Here is a 13,964-nt window from a genome sequence, read left to right on the forward strand (position 1 = left end):
TGGACGCAATTATTCTTTTTTAAAAGTGGTATGACAAAATATTCATTGATATATTTTTTTTTCATGAACACATTTTGGTCTTCGATTGCCGTTTTCCACGTGATTATGAAATGAAATAATTCAATATGTATTTAAGCATGGACCTACAATATGAGTAGGTCCATGATTTAAGGCACCTATGTTTGCCTGGTGGGAGGGGGGGGGGCAATTTTCCAAAAGTTCACAGGGGCGCCAAAATTAGGTCGGGCCCCCGGGGTGCAAAATCGTGAATACGCGCCTGCACCTACACTCTTAAAACAAATCAGTCATATTGACTAAACCAATAGTCAACTGGGTGCAACTGATATGATAATCACTGATAATAATATTTTTGACATATTTTCTAGTCAGAAATAACTATGTTCTAGTAAAATACGACTAGAAAATAGTCAAACATGACTAGAATAACAGTTGCACCCAGCTGACCCTATTAACTAGTCATTTTTGACTGATTTGTTTTTAGAGTGTATAACATGCATAAATTTCATTTTTTTCAATGGTTCTTGATGACTTATTATTTTTAATTTTATATTTAGGAGCGGGTGTGAAATCATATAAGTATTGATATACTGATGGTACAATAAAAACCATTTTCAGTTTTCTGAGAAAAATAACTACATTTCATTAATTGTTTACCATGCAATGTGTTGCTCGCATATGACGTCACAAATCAAATAATAAAATTCTAATAACTATTTCATTCTTTGATGGATTTTCCTAAAACTTTCACTAATATTTGGTACTTTTTTTTTTTGGGGGGGGGGGTATTTTTACAATAATTTTTTGTCAGGGTGAACTTCCCCTTTAAAAGGTTGATTATTTTTAATTCTAAAGAATTAAAATAATCACCCTGAAAAAAAAATCAACTTTCGATTGATTTCTATACACATCTCACAAAAAGTAACATTAGTGTATATCGTATTGGGCACAGGAAAAAGACCCATACCCCCCCCCCCCCCCATTGGAAAAAAGTCAGGGGAGCCGGGAAGGAGCAGAAAGAATGGGAGAAAGAAAAAAATGTGAGGAAACTGAGGGAAAATATAGAAATATCTTATTACCAAATAAGAAACGCTTCAGTGCATTACGCATCATTTCTCTCAAAATGTAATCAAAAGTTGCATTTTGTTTCATGACTTGTGTACACTCCTTCCTGGTTTATATCTCTTATATGGGTCCCACTGTTACGATCAAAATCAAACACTCATTTGTGGCTACATTAACCACTGGTGCTGCAAATCGTCTTCTTACATGTTGATAAAATTCAAAGTTTCAACTATTCTTCCATTGGAGGAGGGGGGGGGGGGGTCATTGTCATACCTCCAGGATAGACATGTGCGTTAATTGCACCAGAGGCGGATCCATGATTTTTCCAAAAAAGGGGGGATTTTTTGTACAGGAAAAAATTAAAGCCCCCAAAAATGTTTACTCCCATGGTGATTTATGTCATGAAAATTTTGACAAGCAAAAACAGGTATTCACTTGTGCATGCACGACATCCCTAACAAATGTTTCTAGGGCTCTCAAAAAGGGGTGGGGCATGAACCGGATATATGCCCCTAACATGGATCCGCCACTGCGTTGCTAGGGAAACAATTAAAATTAATTGGTCGTCCGTGCCCACTCATGCGTGGTTCTCTGGGGATGGTTTGAGAGCCTTCAAGAAAAAAATAAGCCACCCTCTAAAAAACAAACTGACGATTATTTGCAACTCGTACAGTGGATCTGTATAACAACGAATAAAAATGTTTCAAGTAAAGGGTATGATCATGTAATTGGTCAATGGTATGATCAACCCAGGGGCGGATCCAGGATTTTCCAAAATAGGGGGCATTTTTGTACAGAAAAAAAATTAAGAAGCCCCCTCCCCCCTAAAAAAAAAAAAACAGGTCTTCACACCCAATTAATGTTGATATATGTGTGGAAAAATTTGACAGGCAAAAAAAATATTCTCACTTGCGTATGCACGACAATATTCGACAAATCCCTGGATGTGCCCCTACCTCATCCGCTACTGGATCAACCTATTTAAATACACTGTTCTCAGAAAAAATGTTTCTCGCTTGCTAGCTGCGCAAATGAAAATCGTAAAACATTTTAATATTTTTTCTATAGAACTCAGTGGCGTACCTGGCATATTTCGTCGGGGGGGGGGGGGGGGGAGCGACAAGGATGAGCAGGGTGGGGGCTGATAATCATTGCCCAAATATAAATTCACAGTTTTTAATTTTCGAGCGAGCGAAGCGAGCGATCATATTTTTCAATTATTATTTAGCCTTTTTTACATGATATGAAACTTGCAGAAATTATAGTACATTCGGTCATAAAATTACCAATACACGAGGATATTTGGGCACCTCGCAGTCCATGTTGCCCTGCATTTTGCAGCCCACCCCCCCCCCCTCATACACGTTTGGATGTGTAGGTCTGGAAGTGGCACTGAAGGTGGGAAAGGTTACCCAGGGGGTGCCCAATAAAACAGTTGGGATCTTGCTACTATACTGATATTGCTATCGGGCGATTGCACTTTATTGTTGAAATTAATTATTTTTTTGTATATCATTCCAGAAATGAAATCTATTTGATCGTGATCGACATATTTCTAATCAAGTGGTAATTGCAATGTTTATATTAAAATACTTCTTTTATTCCTCTTTGAAGGTGTTTACATTATGTTCCCAATTCTGCTCATTTGGAGACGTTATAAAAGAGGTATTTGACATTGAAATCAGTTGTATTCATGTATTGATTTGCATTTTTTTAAATTTCCATACACACAGTTAAACCAAAAATAAATGCATCCATTCACTCATTAAAAAAAATATGAACGTGAAAATATATGCGACAGTAACATGATATATCACTAGATAATAGATATGGGGAAAATCACTCACTCACTGGCAGGAATGTCAGAAGGTTGAGGGAATTGAAATTGGAAAAATATAGATAGGCGGACGAAGGGATCGGGTACATAGGATATAAAGAGGGACGGTAATAACCAGAGGAATGTGTAAGCAGGGGTATAGCTAGGCCTTTATTGACAGATATCAGTACCGATTACTGACGTCCGACGACCAATACTCATCTATATCCAATCCAGGATTTTCAAGGGGAACATTTCGTTTACAAAAAAAAATTGACAAGCCCCTCCCCCAAAAGTCTTCACTGTCACTTGCACGTGCCTACAATTTACACTAAAATTATATAAAAATAATAGTTGCGAGCGCGAAGCGCGAGCTGAAATTTTCTAAAAATTTAGACCTAAAACGATACATTTGTGCACATAATTATGAATAGGATGGGTATCTTCCTTAATGAATTATGCGAGCGCGAATTTTGATATTCCTAACTGGACACTAGACATTCTAAGCAGTTTTACAAGATGGGTATCTAAACAGTCGTGCGCGCGCAAAGCGCGAGCTAAAACTTTTGATATTCCGACCTAAGAACTGGATATTCTAAGCACTTTTAGTAACCATGAACAAATTGGTTTCTAACTGAATAATTAATTGATGCAAGCGCGAAGAGCGAGCTGAAAATTTGAGATATTCTCCCTGAAAAGTGGACATTCTAAGCACATTTTTTTTAAACTATGAACAAGATGGTAGTTAAAAACAATTAAGTGGTGTGAGCGCGAAGCGCGAGCTGAAAACTTTTGATAATTCGACCTGAAAACTTTACATTCTAAGCACTTCATTTAATTATGAACAGGATGGAATTTTATGCGAGTGCGAAGCTCGAGCTGAAATTTTTGATATTCCGACCTAAGAACTTGATATTCTAAGCAATTTTGTAACCGTGAACCAATTGGTTTCTAATTATTGATATTTCAACCTGAAAACTAGACATTTATCTCAGGTACCCAATTAAAACACTGATGCGAGCGCGTAGCGCGAGCGATATTTTTATTGTTATAATTATTATATTACCCAAAAGTTGTTCTCTACCCTTTTCCTGTCCCTGGTCAGCCCAGTCCATCTTCACTATAGGTAGAGAGCTATAAAAGTCTCATTGCGTAAAAATCACAATTTACCGCTAAAAGTGTACAGTTTAACTGACATTTATCGACAAAGATGGTGGAACTAAAAAAACAAATCAGTTGGAACAGCCCCGTGTGCCCGACAGTTTATCATTTTTCCGACATGCAGTCTGCAGCTAGTTTAAGAGTTTTCTCTTAAAGTCACTGTCTTAAGGACGTTCCACAGTTATATTTGTGCGCATTATGATCTGCGCATAGTTTACACTCTGCGCGCTGACGTCACAATGGATGAACAGGTATTAATTAGCTGCGGGTATGAGCTGATTTTTCTCGTCTTCTGCACTTTAACTGCAGATCCGATGCGTTATTTCATGAAGCTAAAAAATTGAATTATTCCATGGACCATTCAAAAAAATATTCTCTACAATTTCAAAATACTTTACTCTGCAGTGCTGCCAAGAATCACGAATATTAGCCCGAGTTTGAATAAATGGTAGAGTGGTTTTGATTTTTTCTTCACATAGATACTAAGCATTCGGCCCATTTTTGGTGTTTTAAAAAGCACATTTGCTCTAATAAAAATGCTAATAGTTTAAAAACAAGCACATGAACCCCTATTTTTTAATGTTTCTACCTCTTAGGTATACCTTCCTCTACAACTCTGCAAATTTTGGTGAAAATGACATGGATTTTGAATAAAGTGCAGCATTTATTGTACGTTTGTATTTTGTTACTGAAATTTAACATTTTTCAGATTGGGATTTTGTTATCTTTTACGCCATTTTTAAGAACTGACAGTGCTGTTAAACTTAAAATTGCAAACAAATAGCACTATTAATAGATTCTCCATTCTAACGATACAATTATTAACTCTCTTGCGAAATTTGATGACTTTTTCATGTATTTTGAATGAGTAATGGAGGTTTAAACTCATTGTAGTAATCTTGGGCGGTCTAAAAATGCCAAATTCTTTTGAATGCGCAATTCTTAAGAACATCAATTTGGGTAAACTTTGAAGCTCTATAGCAAAAAATCAAGCACATGGACCTATGTTAATTTTTGCATATATCGAATATTAAGGTTCTAAAGTATCTATGTGCAAAGTTTGGTGAAAATGACATGGATTTCACTTTAACTGTGGAACGTCCTTAAACTCTTTCTTCTTTTTCCCCTTCCCCCTTTTTTCTCTCTTTTTTTCTTTCCCTTTTTTCGCTTCCTTTTTTTTGCTTGTGACTCGTCAGGGGGGCAGTCTGCCCCTCCCTAGGTACGCTAGTGATAGAACTCATATTATCATGTTGTATCGTTAGGTTTCAAATGTCTGTTTAGTGATATTTGGGTCTCATTTTTATTTTATGAAATCTTCATAAAGGCCGATCGCAATGTTATAATTTTTCAAAATCATAGTTGCACTGTTGCAGCCTATATTCTTCCCTGGTCTTCGTCAAACTATGTACATTTTGAGAGCTTAAGATTTTTAAGAATGTTTTTAACCAAGTTGTTGACTTGTTGACCATAAGGGTTTTTGCCTTGGCATAGAGATAGGTTTTTTGGGGGTGTATGGATGGACGAGCACTGCACCGTAGAAGTTTTTAATCGGCAATTTCAGTTACCGGTACCTACTGACCTCTGGCTCTGCCCGCAGTGGTTTGGCGTCGTCGATCGATTGCGAAGCAGGGAAAGGTGAGATTTCTAAATTATAGCCTTTGAATTGAAGGCTTTGATCTTGATTGATTTCAGATGCATTCGGCATGCTACACGCAACAACTATAGAAGCTGAGCTACTCTAGATCTGTCTACCATCAAGACCATGAGCTGCATCATCGATCATCTAGCATCTGGCGCACGTCGTTGCGCTGGCAGGTGGCTCCGCCCGCGCCCGGGGAATCCCCATTATGATTACATTAATTCGCAGTTCAGACGTACCGGTAATGCCCGAGCGCGAGCTAAAGTTATAGACTTGTTAGAGCAGAGTCGGACGCCCGGTGTAGCGGCGCACAGTGGGCCGGGGCGAAACAAAAGTGCGCCAAAACCAAAGTCATTTTGGTAATCCTGGGTTTTAGGGGCGTAAAATATTTGTATACATTACCGGCCTCTAACTTCAGCAAATCATCCCAGCATATAGTATGGACGGCTAAAAGGGCAAATATTCAAATATGATTGAGCTGTTTTCATCATTTTTGTCTCGCATGTTATAGCTGGATCTTTTCGTGAAACTTTCGCATTAGGGCAATCAAGTTTCACTGACCGAGTCGAAGGTCACATGATCAAGGTCAAAAGGTCATTTAGGGTGAAAATTTTAAGAAATGTATTTTCCCCAAGAAATTTGAATGTAAGGGTAATTGAGTTTTACTTTTAATATCAACTTATTGCTGGTCACCTAAACAAGGTCAAAGGTCATCTTAATTCGAGGGGAATTGGCTTGAAAGGGGGAGGGGGGTTCTTCCAAGTACCCTACATTTTAGTGGAAAGGGGATCAAATTGGCCTTTATATATATTGCACCTACTGGGATTGAGGGGTATAAATTATGTTTTGGCTTAAGGAGGGGGGGGGGGTACTTCCAAGAACTCTACATTTCAGTGGAGAGGGATCAAATTGGCCTATATATATATATTACCGTATTGTACCTACTGGGTTTTAGGGGCATAAACTATTTTAGGGATTTGAAGGGGGGGGGTACTTCCAAGAACCCAACATTTAATTGGAAAGGGGATGAAATTGGCCTATATATATTACCATATTGTACCTACTGGGTTTTAGGGGGATAAACTATTTTTTGGCTTGAGGGGGGGGTACTTCCAAGAACCCTACATTTAATTGGAGAGGGGATGAAATTGGCCTATATATATTACCGTATTATACCTACTGGGTTTTAGGGGCATAAACTATTTTTTGGATTGAGGGGGGGGGGAGGTACTTCCAAGAACCCTACATTTAATTGGAGAGGGGATGAAATTGGCCTATATATATTACCGTATTGTACCTACTGGGTTTTAGGGGCATCAACTATTTTAGGGATTTGAAGGGGGGGGGGGGGTACTTCCAAGAACCCAACATTTAATTGGAAAGGGGATGAAATTGGCATATATATATTACCATATTGTACCTACTGGGTTTTAGGGGGATAAACTATTTATTGGCTTGAGGGGGGAGGGTACTTCCAAGAACTTGGAGAGGGGATGAAATTGGCCTATATATATTACCGTATTGTACCTACTGGGTTTTAGGGGCATAAACTATTTTAGGGACTTGAAGGGGGGGGGGTACTTCCAAGAACCCTACATTTAATTGGAGAGGGGATGAAATTGGCCTATATATATATTACCGTATTGTACCTACTGGGTTTTAGGGGCATAAACTATTTTAGGGATTTGAAGGGGGGGGGGTACTTCCAAGAACCCAACATTTAATTGGAAAGGGGATGAAATTGGCCTATATATATTACCATATTGTACCTACTGGGTTTTAGGGGCATAAACTATTTTTTGGCTTGAGGGGGGGGGGTTCTTCCAAGAACGCTAAATTTAATTGGAGAGGGGATGAAATTGGCCTATATATATTACCGTACTGTACCTACTGGGTTTTAGGGGCATAAACTATTTTTTGGCTTGAGGGGGGGGGGGTACTTCTAAGAACCAAACATTTAATTGGAGAGGGGATGAAATTGGCCTATATATATTACCGTATTGTACCTACTGGGTTTTAGGGGCATAAACAATTTTTTGGCTTTGAAGGGGGGGGGGGGTACTTCCAAGAACCCAACATTTAATTGGAAAGGGGATGAAATTGGCCTATATATATTACCATATTGTACCTACTGGGTTTTAGGGGCATAAACTATTTTTTGGCTTGAGGGGGGGGGGTACTTCTAAGAACCAAACATTTAATTGGAGAGGGGATGAAATTGGCCTATATATATTACCGTATTGTACCTACTGGGTTTTAGGGGCATAAACTATTTTTTGGATTGAGGGGGGGGGAGGTACTTCCAAGAACCCTACATTTAATTGGAGAGGGGATGAAATTGGCCTATATATATTACCGTATTGTACCTACTGGGTTTTAGGGGCATCAACTATTTTAGGGATTTGAAGGGGGGGGGGTACTTCCAAGAACTTGGAGAGGGGATGAAATTGGCCTATATATATTACCGTATTGTACCTACTGGGTTTTAGGGGCATAAACTATTTTAGGGACTTGAAGGGGGGGGGGGTACTTCCAAGAACCCTACATTTAATTGGAGAGGGGATGAAATTGGCCTATATATATATTACCGTATTGTACCTACTGGGTTTTAGGGGCATAAACTATTTTAGGGATTTGAAGGGGGGGGGTACTTCCAAGAACCCAACATTTAATTGGAAAGGGGATGAAATTGGCCTATATATATTACCATATTGTACCTACTGGGTTTTAGGGGCATAAACTATTTTTTGGCTTGAGGGGGGGGGGGTTCTTCCAAGAACGCTAAATTTAATTGGAGAGGGGATGAAATTGGCCTATATATATTACCGTACTGTACCTACTGGGTTTTAGGGGCATAAACTATTTTTTGGCTTGAGGGGGGGGGGGTACTTCTAAGAACCAAACATTTAATTGGAGAGGGGATGAAATTGGCCTATATATATTACCGTATTGTACCTACTGGGTTTTAGGGGCATAAACAATTTTTTGGCTTTGAAGGGGGGGGGGTACTTCCAAGAACCCAACATTTAATTGGAAAGGGGATGAAATTGGCCTATATATATTACCATATTGTACCTACTGGGTTTTAGGGGCATAAACTATTTTTTGGCTTGAGGGGGGGGGGGTACTTCTAAGAACCAAACATTTAATTGGAGAGGGGATGAAATTGGCCTATATATATTACCGTATTGTACCTACTGGGTTTTAGGGGCATAAACTATTTTTTTGATTGAGGGGGGGGGGGAGGTACTTCCAAGAACCCTACATTTAATTGGAGAGGGGATGAAATTGGCCTATATATATTACCGTATTGTACCTACTGGGTTTTAGGGGCATAAACTATTTTTTGGCTTGAGGGGGGGGGGTACTTCCAAGAACCCTACATTTAATTGGAGAGGGGATGAAATTGGCCTTTATATATTACCGTATTGTACCTACTGGGTTTTAGGGGCATAAACTATTTCAGGGATTTGAAGGGGGGGGGGGGTACTTCCAAGAACCCAACATTTAATTGGAAAGGGGATGAAATTGGCCTATATATATTACCATATTGTACCTACTGGGTTTTAGGGGCATAAACTATTTTTTGGCTTGAGGGGGGGGGGGTTCTTCCAAGAACGCTAAATTTAATTGGAGAGGGGATGAAATTGGCCTATATATATTACCGTACTGTACCTACTGGGTTTTAGGGGCATAAACTATTTTTTGGCTTGAGGGGGGGGGGTACTTCTAAGAACCAAACATTTAATTGGAGAGGGGATGAAATTGGCCTATATATATTACCGTATTGTACCTACTGGGTTTTAGGGGCATAAACAATTTTTTGGCTTTGAAGGGGGGGGGGTACTTCCAAGAACCTTACATTTGAGTGGAGAGGGGATCAAATTGGGCTATATATATTGCACCTACTGGGTTTTAGGGGTAGAAACTATTTTATTGGCTTTCAATCACATGATGACGCATTGGTACAGGGGCAGATCCAACTATTGCCAGTATGTGGGGGGGGGGGCACAAATTTGTTCAACCATATTTTCCTCGATTGGTAAAGGGGTAGTTGTAATTGACACTTCTTGTATTCGTTTTATTCTTGTAACCTTATAATCTCATACGCCCCATTCAAACAGTGTGAGCGCAAAATATTTTAATGTACGTTCTGGCCTGATCGAAAGGGACCTGTTTGCAGATAGCCAATAAGACGATCCATATTTCAACGATGGAAAACGCGAACGAGCAGCGCAAGCTGAAAATGTTTTACATTTCGAACTAAACAAATTCATATTCTACGCACTTTTTTTAATCATAAAGTTAAGCACCATTTGAAGCACTGTGTAGGAAAATTGTGAAGTGGATATGGATCACACTCTATAAATGATGCGAGCGCGAAGAGCGAGCTGACATTATTTATTTAGACCAAGGGCCTGAACATTTTATGGACATTGCGTAACCAGGGGCGGATCCAGCCTTCGCCAATAGGGGGGAGGGGCCGGAATTTTTTCAGCCAAATCCATGTTCGGCTGCTCGAAGAAATTTTTTTTTTAATTTTTGTTTGTTTCTTTTGAGGGATAGTCCTCATAGTCACTAAATCAAGCTATATATATATATATATATATATATATATATTTATATGTATATATATAGCTATTAGGACTATATATATTCACATAATATCATAAGCCTTATTAAGTGCGAGCAGAATTTTTTATATGCGCTTTGATCTGATAAAAAAAGATTCTGTTAACGGCAGCTTCTTAGCCAAGAGGACGTTACAAATTTCAACTATCAAGTGCGAAGAGCGAGCTGAAAATTTTTACAATTTTACCTGAAGAATGGAAAACGATAGGTATATAACTAAATAACTGATACGAGCGCGAAGCGCGAGCTGAAAAAAAATCGAGATTTTAATCTCAACTTTGACACTCTATTCATATTTTGTAAATCATGAAAAGGATGAGTAACTTGAAATTTTCCTATATTAATAATGCGAGCGCAAAGCGCGAGCAGACAGTTTTTTTATATTGTGATCTGAAACTGGATAATGATTTAAATAGAGAACCTTTGTATCTGAATTTCAGATTTCGTGTTTCAGATTTCGACCTAGAATTTGGGTATTCTAAATACCTTTGTTATCATGAAAATCAATAAAGCAAGCGCAAAGCGCGAGCTAAAAATATATGATATTCTGATCTGACAAAAAGGTCAATTTAAGCTCTGCATTTCAAGCACTTTGTAGGAAAATCTAATAATATTATGGCCTGAAAAGTGGACATTATTTTAAAGCACTTTCGAAATTATGAATAAGATGCATGAGTTAATATCTTTCAACAATCAATGCGAGAGAAAATCACGAGCCGAAATTTATGATAAACTGTCATCAAATTGGGATTTTTAAGTAGTTTGTTTCAAAATTAGTATTGAGATATACATAACTCACCAATCATATTGCGAGCATGCAGCGCTAGCCGATACGTAATCTGACGTGAATAGGGATCTTAAGTTTTGATAACTTTATGGAGTACAGGAAAATAATAGGTACCTGAATAATCAAATTTTGCGAGCGCGTCGCAAGCTGAAAATATTAATATTCAGACCATAAAACAAGAAATTTTTACAGAGCACGTTTAAAAAAAAAATTGTAAATCAAACAAAATAATGAAAGTTAAATTTCCGAGTTGAAATATGTTTTGTATATTGACTTCAAAATTCAATATTTTAAGCTCCATACTGCGTAAGATATGTAAATCACCTCAAAGGCAATGCAAGTGCGAAGCACGAGCGAAAATTTTATATCCCTACATGAAAGTTTTTTTTATTATTTTCCAGGTCTTCCTCTCTTCTTATTTTATTCACTCGTCTTCCTCATCTTATGTTTCTCTTCTTTTTTTCTCCTCTCTTTTCCCTTCTCTTTCTATTTTTTCTTTCTTTCCCCCTTTTTTTCCTTTTTTGCTCCGCCAATAGGGGGGGGGGGCGGATCTCTCGGGCCTCCCTGGATCCGCTTCTGTCTGACAAATAAAATTTTGCGAGTGCGCAGAAGACAAAACATACATTTTTGCAGAGCACTTTTTAAAAATCAAGTTGTAAATCAAATAAAATAATGAAAATTCGATTTCCGAGCTGAAATATGTTTTATATATTGACTTCAAAATTTGATACTTAAGCTCTGTATTAAGCAAGATATATAGAAATCACCTAAAAGTCAATGCGAGCACGAAGCGCGAGCGAAAATTTTATACTGTATGGTGACATGAAATACTTTTAAAATTATTTTCCAACTCTTCCCCTCATCTTTTTTTATTCACTCGTCTTCCTCCTCTTATGTTTCTCCTTTTTTGTCCTCTCTTTTTCTTTTTTTTCTTTCTTTCCCCTTTTTTTTCTTTTTTTTGCTCTGCCAATAGGGGGGGGGCCGGGCCCCTCAGCCCCCCCCCCCTGGATCCGCCTATGCTATGCGTAACCATGTAAAAATGATGACTGTCTTCCTATTCCTCTTTCTCATTGCGAGATGAAACTTGTCGATTTCCAATTCTTAACAAGTGGAATGCCTCTGGCCGTCTCACCTGCATCACGCGATTCAATATAGCAGCAGTGCTGATTTTGAAAACTACTATAACTCGCACAAGATGTTCAGTGATACTTGGTTACTCTTATTTCCACGTTTTATGAACTAGACCCATACACTTATAGAAATATGATGGTAATTCAACAAATACCCCCAACGTGGCCAAAGTTCATTGACCTTACATGACCTTTGAACTTGATCATGTGACCTGAAACTCGCACAGGATGTTCAGTGATACTTGATTACTCTTATGTCCAAGTTTCAAGAGTAAGATCCATCAACTTTCCAAGTTATGATGGTAATTCAACAGATACCCCCATTATGGCCAAAGTTCATTGACCTTTGACCTTGGTCATGTGACCTAAAATGCGCACAGGATGTTCAGTGATACTTGATTACTCTTATGTCCAAGTTTTATGAACTAGACCAACACACTTTAAAAGTTATGGCGGTAATTCAACAAATACCCCAATTTGACCAAAGTTCATTGACCCTAAATAACCTTTGACCTTGATCATGTGACCTGAAACTTGCACAGGATGTTCAGTAATACTTGATTACTATTATGTCCAAGTTTCATGAATCAGATCCATAAACTTTTAAAGTTATGATGGTAATTCAACAGATACACCCAATTCGGCCAAAGTTCATTGACCCTAAATGACCTTTGACCTTGGTCATGTGACGTGAAACTCATGCAGGATGTTTAGTGATACTTGATTAACCTTATGTATAAGTTTTATGAACTAGGTCCATATATTTTCTAAGCTATGATGACATTTCAAAAACTTAACCTTAGGTTAAGATTTTGATGTTGATTCCCCCAACATGGTCTAAGTTCATTGACCCTAAATGACCATTGACCATGGTCATGTGACATGAAACTCAGGCAGGATGTTCAGTAATACTTGATTAACCTTATGGCCAAGTTTCATGAACTAGGTCCATATACTTTCTAAGTTATGCTGTCATTTCAAAAACTTAACCTCAGGTTAAGATTTGGTGTTGACGCCGCCGCCACCGCCGCCGCCGCCGCCGTCGGAAAAGCGGCGCCTATAGTCTCACTCTGCTATGCAGGTGAGACAAAAAGGGGCAAATTCGATTATTCGGATTTCATCAATATGTTATTATGTATTCATTAATCTAATAAGCCTAATACGAGCAAGAAGTTTGTTGATATTAAGGCCTTTTGATTTTTGTACTTTTGTATTTATCAAATGCATGCGTTAATATAGTTTTAACAATAATGCGAGTGCAAATCGCGAGCCGGATTTTTTACTGTCATGCGGGGGGGGGGGTAGGGGCACAGTGTCCACCATCTTTTGAAGCATTGAAAAAGTGCCCTTTTTTACGCAAAAAAAATGTCCCATCATGAACGTGTACTATGCCCCTTTCACCTTAGGATTGATTGATTGATTGATTGATTGATTTTATTCGTCAAGAATATCACAGGAGATTACAATGAAATTGAGGAAATACCTTGACAGGATAGCCCATGAAAGCCGAAAGGCTTATTTCCAATGGGGTCCTATAGTTAGTATAAAACATTAACATATTGTAACAAAAAATATAAACTACGACAAGTACTGGAATATTGGGGGGGAAAAAATAAAATACATACAAACATATCCATCAGTCATATAATTTGCAAACATCTGAAGCAAACAATAATCTTCCTAATATGTAAAACAAGATTATATTTTAACATACCC

This window comes from Lytechinus pictus, chromosome 2, assembly GCF_037042905.1.
Source record: "Lytechinus pictus isolate F3 Inbred chromosome 2, Lp3.0, whole genome shotgun sequence".
NCBI classification, from domain to species: domain Eukaryota; kingdom Metazoa; phylum Echinodermata; class Echinoidea; order Temnopleuroida; family Toxopneustidae; genus Lytechinus; species Lytechinus pictus.